Here is a 12,927-nt window from a genome sequence, read left to right as displayed (position 1 = left end):
TAGTGAATTACAGTGCAGTTCTTGGTGGCAGCAGACAGCAACAAGCAGTTTGAGTTCCTCTAGACAAAGCGGCGTGCGTGGGGAGCGTTATGCAGAGTCACTCGGTGGTGGTGGGCAGAGGGAGGGAGGCAGGCTTTTGCCTTCAGACAGTTCAGCGTAATGCATTTGAAACCGGACTGTAACCACAGCCTAATTGTTTCATCTGATTAAAAAAGAGGCCAGTCCATAAAACTGCGCAGACAGGCAATCTTACAAGCGTGCGCCCTTCAGTTTGGTTTTCTGTTTCTGCAGCTGTAGCGTAATGCAATGACCAGGCTGTTCGGCTTTCGGTCACTTTCATGCGACTTTTAGGCTGCCCAGTGAAAACGTCAACCAAAAATTAGATTGTGTAGCTGGTCAAAGTGTATCGAAGAGCAATAATTATTCATAGAGTTCCTGCGAAGAACCTATTCTGTTGATGCAGAACTGTAACAAGGATGTAGTAAAGCACTCTGAATAGTGACGGGCTGCCACACAGCAGATATTCAAATAGTGACAGGCTATGATGTAATATTAAAATAGCTACCATTATCATCTATGTTTTTAACTCAATTTCGGTTATTTGAGCTTAGGTTTTGATCGTATATAAAGAAAGTTGCTTAAAATGGGCAGTATATTGAGTTCAAAGGACCCATACAGTTCATAAATTCTCCGGTGTCTACTGGATTTTTCATCAGGGAGACTTCCAATAAAAATGATCTATTTTAGAAATAATATTGTTTAGTAGGTTGAAATGTGGTGTAATAAAATTAGACCTTCAGTCTTCTAAAGTTACTACTTAGATGGCACCCTTGGGATGGTAAAATGGCTGTATAAGCAGATGAATCAGACAGTTTCACTGATGGATACATTTGTCAGTCTCTGTTACAGATATAATATATTCTTATATCTGTAATCCTGACACTGTTACATCCAAATGAAATCAACATGAGGTTGTCATCTTTAAGCAAATATGTTAAGTGTTGTCTTTTGTGCTTTGGATTTGAAAGAAAGGGGCCCAAGGGAGCCAGCATCATGCAAATGGAACAAATCCCATTTCTTCTGAGCTGTGCTGTTTCCCCCTTCATGGCAGCTGGCTGTGTTATCTTTGTGTGTTTCTCTGAGTGCTGACAATTCTTTCAGTGATCTAAGTTAGGGCACATTAGAAAGTGGAAGCAGCTGTCTGTCGTTATACTGAGAGACGTGTTTGCTCTACTGCAAAGATGAAGGACCATGAATCCTTGACACACTCTCTCCCCCCTCCCCCTTTACTTTCCAACATGATCAACATTCAGACGCACAGATTGTCTGCTTGGACAGTTTTTTGTTCTGACTGACAGCATCTGGCATAGACAAATTTAAAAATACATAGCATGCCATGCTTGGAATTGGAACATCCCTTCTTTATTAATCTTCTCATTTAAACCATTCATTTACATTTCAAGAAAGGTTACAGCTTGATATGGTTGAAACATTTATTTTAAATGAATAACCTCCTAATGAAATACCCTGAATGAGCACCAAACAGTCAGTGTTCATTAAAAATTACACCTGATTAGTATGGCCTTGGAACTAGTGTGAAGACATAAGATTTCCCCATTGTCTCGATCCATTAAAAAAAATATATATTTAGCATGTGTGTGTGTAATTTTTTTTTTCTTTTCTTAAGCACAAAGCTAAATGAGAATTGTGTTTTCACTTGCAACCCCACATCATTTTCAGGAGTACCATGTTATGAAGCACTAGCCTTTAAAATGCTATTTGTCTAATTAAATGTGTTTTTTTTCTGGACAGAAACGTTTGAAGGAAACACCTAAATAATGTTTTGTTTTGTTCTATTCTGCTAAGGCATTTATGATTTGAGGGACAAGATGCTTTATGAGTTGATGTAATCTGAAATCCCATGTATATTTTTTCTACTGAGAAGTATTCACGTGTTTGTATGCAGTAATTTACCAGTAAAATACAACTGAAATGGTGGACCACCCACTAAAATGTTTATGCACGCGCACATGCACATATGCACACATACATCCTGTGCACTCTCATCTTCACGATCCAGGTTAGCAACACAGACGTGCTTGTCTAGCATTTATGTAAAAATAATATGAAAATTGGCCATACCAGTCACAATATGGACTTTGAGTCCAAGAAGGGAGGAAGAAAAACCTCTTCTGCTAGGCATTTTAGATGCTTTATATCACTGTGGACTGCAGCTTTAGCTACTTGCAGTACAGAAGGAAAAAAAAAAAAAAAGCTTCCAGAAGGGAGGGGAGGGGGGGAACCCCCAGTATTATAAAACAGAGGACTGTTCAAGTGCGTGGCAGTAAATATGTAAAACAAGTATCCTGGCTTATTTGGAGAGGAAAGAGATGCTGCAGCAGACAGGCTCAATTAACAATTGTAAGCAGGAGAGGACTTGTATTCCTTCGGTAAATGTAGGAGAGGTCATTTGCTTTAGGATAAATTCTGACAAATTTCAGATAGAGACGTAAAGGCTGGAATAAATATAACAAAAGACTTTCAGTTGCACATCATGCATTTTGTATTTGGAATGGGCATTTATATTTTTTTTCTTAGATAATAGATTTATTTTTTTATTAATGTTTTCCTGATTAATATATCTTTAAATTAATTGACTGTGAAACACGCATTTGGGGACAATAGGAATTTTAACCCAGGCCTGAAATATCATTTATGCTTTAAGAAATACATATATATCTTAGTAATTCCTAACCTATTTTTCTTTTTCTGAAGGAAGCACTAAGATGATAAGTTTCCAGTGTAGGTTTTACTATGCTAGTTATGTGTAATCATAAAAGTGAAATCAAATTTTATTTTAAATTAAATCACCTTTTTTTCCCCACAAACTGTTCCATTTCTGTGATAAACTTCTATTTTGATTTTTTTTTTAATGACTAGTTATAAAGGCTTGTACAGATCTGCATCTGTAAGCAAACTGGGAATAGGTTAGAGAACACAATTCCCTGGTGTAAAAAGCAAGGTTTAGCAGTAATGCTTTTAATCTGGACTTGTAGAGGATTCGGGAGCATCCATAGATCTGCTTCAGTAATTACCATACCCCAAGTGGCACTGGAAGAGACATTTGCCTAAAAACTTGATGTCTTCATTACACTGTTTACATTTTAATTAGAAACATGAAAATTAGTGATTCATACGGACAACTATAGTTTAAGTGGGTTTGCTCACTATCCAATAAATCATAGAGGGGAAGGAAAAAAAAAAAAAGGGAAGGAGAGGAAGGAAAAAAATAGCAACCCCCAACCTGCATCTACAAGCAGCAAACCCTCTCGAACCTTGCAGTTGGAAGAAATAGTTTACTAGGAATCGTTCATGGGAATAATGTTTTGATACTAGAAAACGGTTAAAATGTGTTTTTTATTGTATCGGAGGTCAAATTTCCGTATAAATTAGCAAGCGGAATTTTGAAGATAAAGCTACTTGCACATGGTACTACGTGTAAGCAAATGACGTGCGGATAGGATGCACGTATGCAGCCCGTGCGTGCGTGTGTCTAAAACTGCAGCTGCATCAGGGCGCAGAATTGGAGTAGGAATATTTTGGCAGCGCTGAGCACTACGTATGGCTGCAGGGGAGCCAGCGCAGCCTGTTTCAGCACGTCTCCATACATACGCGTAAACATTTGTATAGCTGCACACGGGGATGCACGTACACAAATACACACGCAGAGGCGCAGCCGGAGAGGCCGAGCACCCCCCCCGGGCTCTGCACGAACCCGCCGGCAGCACCAGCGGCCCCAACGCGCCGGGCCGGGGCCGGGGCCGGGGCCGAGGCCGCGGCTCCCGTCAGCGTTCCCGCCCGAGGCCGCAGCGCGGCCGCTGCCCGCGCCGGGCGGCAGCGCGGGGTCGGCCTGGCCCCGGGGCGCAGGGGCCCGCTGCCGGCTCGCATCTCAGCGGTCCGAGAGTTCAAATCCCGCTGCCCCCCAGCAGGGCTGGGACCCCAGCTAATGGCTCGGGGATGCAGGGGTCATCGCACCCGTGGTCCGCAGCATCGAGCCACCGCGCCAGCGTAGTTGTTTCCTTTTTTTTTTTTTTTTTTTCTTTCTCCCGTGCTCCATAACTCACTGTCTTGCCTTATGCCTGTCCATCCCCACGCCCTTACCGTACCACTGACGATACGCAAAACTGCATTTCAGCTAAGAAAGCTTTATAGGTCTTATTCCTTCAGCTTTCAGTTCTGTCCACTTGATTTTGGAAATGTTTTTCTTGGGGAGGTGGGGGAATTGTTGTTTACGCTATTAACTTTGTGTGGTGCGAGTGCCACGTAGGCTTGTGGGGCGTTATGCCGACAGCACCTGGATAACCAGCGCTGTTGAATGGGAGAGTGAGCCTCAGTGGCAATAAGTAAAAACTTGTTGGTTTAATAGTAATGTCATTTTCTGTAAGCAAAAAGGAGGTTTCCTGCTCCCGTGCCTGTTAGTCAGAAGCTTTTTGCTGAAATCCTTAAGTTTTACAGGATAACCTTCTTCCAGAACTCTCATTTTGCATTCCGTTATTTTCTTTATATATATATATATATATGTAAATATACATATATTTATCCTTCCTGTGTACCTCAGATTTTCAGACAATGCATGATATAAATCAGAGTAAGCCTTTTATAAAGCTGTTTCACGTTTGCCAGTATGAATCGTCTTTTTGTTCTTTCATCATTCAAGTGCTATTTCTAAGCCAGAGACTTAAGTAAACCCAAGTATATCTTGTGGCTATTTTAATACAATATATAAGCATTTCACGTGACAAAAATAAACAATAGTGTCCCATTTTTGCATTTGTTTTAGCATCAAAACAATGCTTCAGTTTAAGTCCAACACTTTCATTTAATCTGAAGCTTTATTTTCCATTTTCTTAATTTAAGTTTTTGTCAAAAGTCACTAGAGCTGTCTCTAATTCTTGGTAATGTGGCAGCATTGTAATGAAGTAACTTGAGTGTACTCTTTGTAGTGCAATTGAGTTAGTGACAGTGCTCTGTCTTCATTTGTTCTGTGCTTTTTTTTTTTTTTAACCTGTCGTTTTGGGTGTAGGCATGTTATAAATGCGACTAAACAGAACTGTCTACATCTGCAAAGACAGAAACATAGTGCCTGCTTGTACGTACTGCAAAATTCTAATAGTTTTGTGCTATCTGTTAAATTCAGTGTGCTTTTTGCATTGTAGCACGAAACATTTGTGCTGTGAGGGAAGCTGGCTGCCTGCCAGCCATCGACTATGAAATCCCGGGTACCTGAGAGCTTATCAGTTCTTTTGCTTTGTAAAAGAAAAAGTGATGAAAATGTTGGTAAACTGCCATGAAGGTTTAAGGCTGCCGGAATAAGGAGCCGTGTAATCAGATTGGAAAATGGAGCTTGAGATTCGCTGCATGGGAAGCAGTCGCCTGTGGACCTACCGAGATGCTGTGCAAGTGCCCGAGCTGACCACTTTGTTAGCAAATCAGCTTGTTTGCTGCAGCAGCAGGGTGGAATAGGCTGGTCCTTGTGATGGTATGTAACACAAGTAATATCTCTTGCTTTGCACAATGTAATCAGCTTGCAATTAGCTCACTCTACATTAACCTTCTTGATATTTTTCCCTTTTGTAAGACTGCACACTTTAAACAATTAACTATAGAAAGTAATCCTTCAAGCAAATCAAAGCAATCCTTTAATTTTATCACCCTGCTGAAAAAGTATCAGGTGGTCAACTGGTCTTCATCAGCTGCTGGAAATTCTCAGGCTCACTGTAGCGTGGAGAGGTTCTTTAACCCATTCACATTTAGAAAAATGTCAAGATTTTATATTTCTCACATAATATAATGCTGCATCATGAAGCTGCAATTGGAATTGTTTTAATGAAAAGCCTTGGGAGAGCCCTTTCCTATACAGACAGCTTTTACGCTTCTGTTTGTTTAGGCATTTCCATACACTACCTCTCAGAAAGCTTTGATGACACAGCCACTTGTACTGATAATTCCACCGCTTCACCTCCAGTGAACTTGATTCACTAAGGTTGGAGAGAACAAGGCTATCGTTGCTGATCTTGTGTGTTGCTTTTTAATCCTCTAAAATAAAAGCCACATAATGGGAAAATTTGTGTGGTAGGCAAACTTTCTTTTAGGCAGCAGAGTAAAACTTGTCATTTGTTGAAATGTGGAAGCTCAAAGCTTATCTGAGGAAAATGAAACTTACTCAAATTAAGAATGAAGAACATGATCTGCCTTGCTGCTTTTTCAGTGGTTCACCCACCCAAAAGTTCCTTCATCTATTTAATATTTTGTTTGTTGTTATTTTTTTTTACCATTGGCTTGAATTTTCTGGAGGCATCCCATAAAATGTGATTATTTATACCTTGGTGATACAGTATAAAGAAAAAGTGCCTGGTATTTCATGTAAAAGTTTGTTTCTGTTTATATAATTTTATGACATGCCTTGCTAATTTCTAAACAAATCATTCAACATTTTTTGCTCATATAAATAAGACTGGTGAAATTGGTGACAAAAATATTTGCCAATAAATATTGTGCCTGAGTCTTATTCATATTACATTCATTATTTGAATATAAATATTGTGAGTGATTTAAGGCTTTAATAAACAAAGTGATCTGAAACTTCTGTCCAGATATTTTGTTTAAAAGACATTGGAAATGGTCAGCAGCTGCTCTGCCGCCCCCCACCAAAAGTCATTTCAGTCACTTCATTGAATTCCAGTAGATCATAGCAATAAACTGAATTTATAATAATGTGATCTGCTTTCTCCAATGATATCTGTGAAAGCAGTATCGACTGGCTGTGTTGAAGTCACCTTTCATCTCTCTGTGTAGAATGTGAGCATGTTTTGAAAATGAAAAGCCAGATCCTACTAATCATACTGTATTTATCATATTTTAATATTGGCTTTGGCACAGTTTTAATATGCATAAAAATTCTGAAATTTATGTGCACATTTGGTTTCTGTGTGCCCCAATTTAAAAAAAAATGCAAAAAATAAATAAAAAAATAACCTGCATACATCTTATGCTGCAAAGATCTACTTTATATTCTTTTAGAGGACAAACTCCATTAGATATGCACTTACTGTACATTGGATTGTAAATCTTACAATTTAATGGTAATTCAGTGAGCAGTTATTGCTTCTGTGGCCTTTTTTCTTTCTTTTTTGTCCCATCTCACTTGTGAAATAGGGTTACCCTTTACAAGTGTCACATCCATAGATTCATCTTTTGTACTCTATAGTTGTTCCTAGTGCATCATTCTAAGTGAAAAGAAAAATAGGAAGCCAAAGCTACAGGAGGGGCATTGGGGGAGGGGGTCTATACATAGAAATACAGCATATAGCAGCAGAAAGACCAAGGCAGTTTAGCATCAATCTAACAGATTAAAATTTTGCTGTAAAGGTACATTTCCTTTAACCTCATTCTTGCTCGTTTTCCCATACCAGTGTGGCTGGCGTTTGAATTCCCAGGAAGCAGAAATGGTGTCTTAATGATACGAGCCTTTTTGCCTTGCTTACACTGTTAATACTCTTATCCCTTTTCTGATATGAAATACTTTTTGTAGAAACAATATACACATTTGTAAAGAAATTATAAAAGGATTCTCCTTTTGAAGATAATGAGTTCTCTTCAGGAACTGCAGGTTACGTGGAACACAAATGAGCTCTAAGTGGAGGGATTTAAAGTCCTGCTACAGCATTTAATTTCTTGAGGAAAGGAGTTCAGTTCAAGGTTAGCCTGTTATTGTGGCACTGGCAACTACTTCTCTCATTCCTGTTCTTCTGCCAGCAGTACTGCACAAAAGGCAGTCATTTTTATTTAATACGTAGGGAGGTATTAATCACTGCTGTGTTTTCTCGCAAAAATTTGTCTTATCAAATTCATTGTTTCACCACTCATGACAATAATAGGTGTTTAATTACTCAATAAGAGCAGTTTATAGATTCCATTTTTCCTGTTCACTGGACAAATGGTATTGATTTTGTACTTTGATGCAACATGAAACTGTATTAAACACAATTAGAATTCTAAGGCTGGCAATGTGTATCAGTTATGGTAACTGAGCTCCTTGCTAAAGAAATTGCATCTTCCAAATTTTGACTATGCTTAAATTCCCAGCAGAAGAAAATATCTTTAAGGACACTCCTTTTATTAAACAAGATCTTGGTGTGTTTTTCTTGTTTTATTTCAGTAGCATTTATGATTGCTATAGATTTTTATATATTTCAGACAAATAGTTTATGTAATACATTTTTCAGATAATAATCCCTTTCTGGTGATAATAAGTTGTGAGCATTCCAGCCTCCAACAATTTTACCATCATCTCATCCTACCTTCATGCTGTACTTGCAAACAAGATTTCTTGTGTGAAAAATAAAAATGATGTTGTAACCCAAGCTTGGGTTTGGATAGTAAAAAAAAATACGAGATTAGGGAAGGCAGCAGACTGCTTTTTCTCAGTTTTGTAGGGTTTTCAGTTTTCTTCAGAGAAGGGCTATTAAACCATGTGTGGGTTTTTCTTTCCTTTTTTTTTTTTTTTCCTTAACTGATGGCTATCATTCTACTGTCATTCACGGCACATATCAATATCTGCATACTCTTGAGCTCTTAATTCAGGTAGGATTTCAGTTGATTTGTGAAAGTTGCACTGCCAAGATAATTGTTCAGAGCTTCCTTTGGGGGTCAGTACATCTTTAATTACAATTCTTTTCTGCTACTGATGCTTTTGTAAAAAATTCCAATTGGGAATGTTTGATGTTTTCTTATTTTGTGTTTGTTTTTGTTTCCAAAGAGTCAGAATGAACTGAAGGTGAGCATTTTCAGGTATTTGTATCTGAATCAAGAAAAGAAGAACAATTCTTGTCAATGTGCTTTCCACTGTACATACTTCTTAAGTAACCGAATCGTGATGATTTTTCACTGCTTTTTGGCTTCAAGCTTCTAGGTAAATAAATTAGATAAAATTCCCTGGTGTAGAATTCCTGTTTTTTTCTTTTTATTAGTTTTATTTCTCGGTTCTGATTGGAGTCTATCTTTGTCTTCATTTAGCTCAGCTTGGGTATTTCTTGAAAATACGGACAGAATTTATGAGAAATATACCTTGATCGAGTAATATTTTTGAAGATAACGTGTCACAGATAGGGATATCTGTATTATTTTTTCCTGCCTGTAAATGCTTTCAAAGTACAACTGAAATAGATAAAGGAAATGCAAGTACTTGAAGTATCCTTTGAATTGCATATATAGACATGGTGTGTGCTTGTTGGGGAGCATGGTCAGTGTCAAGAAACACCCATTGTTTAATCTCCTGTTTTCAAGGAAAGCAGTATTTTTGCTCACTCCTTTGGGAACCTGTTCATATCAATGTATTTATTAACATACTTACACTCAATTTTTTGTCACATTTTTTCCCCCAAATCTTTTATAGGGTATTCCTCAAACTCTGAAAAGCTCCGATTCCTTATCTAAGCCTACTTTAGGAACTTCAGTGGGACTACTTATGCTTAAACTTAAGTACATGATTAAGTGCTTTGCTGGGTCAAACTTTATCTTGGGTGGACCTTCTTGTTTCTCTTTCAGACGCAATTTATTTCCTGTGGGAACCATAGGAAACTTTGGAACCAATGGTTCATTCCACTTTGTGTTATAGGCAGTGAGTAGGTGTTCTTCGCTTTATGAAAATCAATACAAATTTCAATTACATGAACAGCAGGTAAGACATTAAAATTAAAAGGATGTAGGATGCACGTTTTAATCTGTGGTGATGCCTCAGCTATCCAGATGTTATGGGAAAAGTGAATAAATGTAAGTGGGATTCTGAATAATTGAATATATCGTTCTTATTTATTTGGATTACTGTAGCACTTAGAGGTCTCAACCAAGATGGTGACCTTGTTGTGCTGGTATTGTAAAAACATGTAGTGAGAGACTGTTCAGTGTCAGAGGGGTTACATTCTAAATAGCTGAGATGGACAAAGGTTAATAGGGACACAAAGAGGCGCTGAAATGTGAAGAGACTTGCCCAAGGTCATCTAGCAGGTCAGTAGCAGAGCCACGAGTTAAGCCTACATCTCCACACTACTGTTCCAGCATCCTATACACTAGATTGCCTACCCAATGATTAAACTATCTGCCTTTAATAGCTATTGAGGGAAGTAATTGTCTTTGATTTAGCAGAGAATTTTAGATAGGGACATGTAATTGCGTTTCTACATGGTTCTTGCATGTAGTTGGAAATACAGAGGTATAATTTTATACTATAAGGAAGAACATTAAAGTATGACTCTTGTTTTGCCCCACTTACTGCAAATTTAGTAAATACTCTGAGGTGGACGCTATTTCATAGAAAGGTAGCTGCAGTTGCTGGTGGTTTTTGGTCAGTTCTACCCAGGTGTTTTTGCGTATGAAATCAGAGGTAGGGCTAACCACCTTGATTGGCTCTTTGGAAATAATGTTTTAATTACTTCAGGCAAGCCATCCTGAAGCCCGTATCCTCCTTATGACAGTTCACTTTCGAAGCTACACTGCTTCATTTCAGTAACTTTATTACCATTTGGCTCAGAGATTGCTATTTCGCCTTGGCCACAGATTTCATCAGTTGCCCGGTTCACCTTTGTCCACACTATACTTGTGAAATGACCTGCTCCTTTAGTGCTTGTCAATAGTAAATTGCTGCATCCTCAGTGTCCAGGCTGAAGCACAGTAAAGAACACAACTCTTTATTAAATTACTGGATTTTACACTTAATTTTTTTGGATTAAACTTGAATGTGAAAAGTCTTAATTACCATTTGATACCAAGTAATTAAAGCACTGGCCAGGGTCAACTATATAAAGCGCATCAGTTTGAACTGCCACCTGATTAATAGGCTTGGTGATATAAAAAGTTCAGCACAAAAGCATGCTCTGCCAGGGTCACTGCTTTAATAGCTGCGGAAAGTGCAGTTTTTTGCTGTAATTCTGTTCTAACAATTGGATCAAAATAATAATTTGTGAGGTGTTCATGGTTGGCTTCTCCAGTGTGACGTCAGGTGAATTATTTGTATTTGACGTCAGTTAAATTGGTTTTGTGACATATATTGATGAGCAAACGGGTTTGGCTCAGATCTTTTCTTAATTTCATTTACATTCTCCAAAGTGAACATTAACTATAATTTTTTCCTGCGTTCTGTTCCAGATGAGAGTTGAGACAAAAGTTTAGAGGAGGACTGAAGGTGCAATGCGCATCAGTTTTGTGTTTGTATTTTCATCTGTTGGCACACACACAGTCATCTATGAGCTATTTATTACAGCTCAAATGCTGTGTGCACCAAAGTGTGTGTTTGCTTGTGAGTGTGTGCACATCAATACTGAATAGCTGCCTTAATAGCTGGGTTTTTATATCCTTTTATATCCCCCTATGTTTGTGTGTGTGTATATATACATATTGTATTCTGTTATGAATGTTTTTCCTGCGCCATGTTTAGCCCCAAAGGCTCTGGTCTGCAGGATCATTTGAAAATTGTGCTGTGTTCACATTTAATATAGTGGCATTTTGTTTTGTTTTTTAAACACTTAACAGTTTATTGATAGGGCCTGGGCAAACTGCTGCACCTTCGGAGGAGTCAATTAGCTTTCACTGGGCTCTGTGTGTGTGCAGCAAGCAGCCCATGCATTAGCAATTGCCGGATGGGAGCCATAATGATTTTCACCTACCGACGGCTCTGTGAGCATTAATCTTGACAACACCCTACAAAGTAGGTAAGCGTGGTTATCCCCACTTTATTGCTGAGCCCTCAGGAGGAAGGATTAAAGCCTCGATCCCACTGATATGTGTGCAGCTCCAAACATGCAGGCAGGCCTATGTATTCGAGTGGGAGAACCTTTTTCAGCAAAGTTAAGGAGATGTTTTGAACAAATTTTCTTAGCGAGCAGAAGATTTCCATGTCAGAGCTAGGTTTCAGGTCTGGAACACTTGGCTCCTGCTGTCATACTTCAGCACAACTCTCAGCTAAACTTACAGATACTGGTTTTGATTGTTTACTTCAATGATTTCTTACTATGTAATAGCGAAGGAGTCAGCTCTTGTATATCCAGTGAAGATTACTGGCAGTTGTGTGAATTATTTGCAGTGAATTTACTTCAGATCTGATGTCAATATGGAGTGGGTGGTTTAGTTTGCTTTTTCTGTTGTTTTTGGATGCAAATTTTGCTTTGAACTATGCTCTATATGGTTACAACACACAAAATCCTTACCTGAGATTTGGGTCTCTGTTCTGGGTGCCCCACTTCTCTGTAAGAACACATGTGAGGAAGATGCAGTTAAAGGCATCAAAGATGAAGGTGGGCAAAACACTTCTGTTGGTTTCTATTACAACCTTGTTTGAAAGCCATGGCTGTGACAGCTACCCTGAAACAGGCCAATGTGCTTGTCCTCCAGCCGGGCTGGAGCTGAACCCCCAGCCCCAAACAAAACCCTCTAGGCATGCCAAAATTTCATCGAGGGTGCTTCTTGGGAGAGCAGCCCTTCCTCACTGACACCTGCTTCAGCACCTCTTGGGCACTTGCTGCAGGTCAGGGGCTGTATGTGGGTTTCAGGGGGAGCTGGGATTTGTTTCATCCCATCCTCCACCCTGAGCCACAGGCGCTGTTTTGCGTCCAGCTCTGCAAAGGGAGTGCAGATGGTGCCCCGTGGGGCACAGCTGCCAGTGAGTCCCCTTCCTTCTTCTTCAAATGCTCTTTGCTGATTTGATGGTTGTGGTCTTCATGTTTTAAATAGTACATGGGAAATTCTACTTCCATTCTGTTTTTTGACATTTGCTCATGCTCTGCTTCTTTTAAGGTTGCGTATCTCCTGCTGGATGGAAATGAACATGCTGATATATGTTCACAGGCTCTGAAATGGTGTTCAAGATGCTTACAG

At 39.0% G+C, this 12,927-nt stretch overlaps 1 protein-coding gene across 9 annotated transcripts in view; it reads left to right on the top strand.

Moving 5' to 3' along the window:
* FIGN (fidgetin, microtubule severing factor) overlaps positions 1 to 12,927 on the top strand; it is a 387,517-nt gene that overhangs the window by 301,119 nt on the left and 73,471 nt on the right. For 3 of the 9 annotated variants that reach the window (XM_083840817.1, XM_083840815.1, XM_083840816.1), the window contains exon 2: positions 1 to 12,927. This exon is cut by the window's left edge and continues 16,201 nt beyond it. The exons of 5 other annotated variants lie outside the window; for them this stretch is intronic. The gene's annotated coding sequence lies outside the window, so the exon portion shown is untranslated. One more of the 9 variants, XM_083840818.1, reaches the window with a different exon arrangement.

The sequence above is a fragment of the Anser anser genome (assembly GCF_964211835.1).
Source record: "Anser anser genome assembly, chromosome: 6".
Taxonomy (NCBI): domain Eukaryota; kingdom Metazoa; phylum Chordata; class Aves; order Anseriformes; family Anatidae; genus Anser; species Anser anser.
Note: the sequence above shows the minus strand (reverse complement) of the source record. Positions and strands in the feature narration are given on the sequence as shown.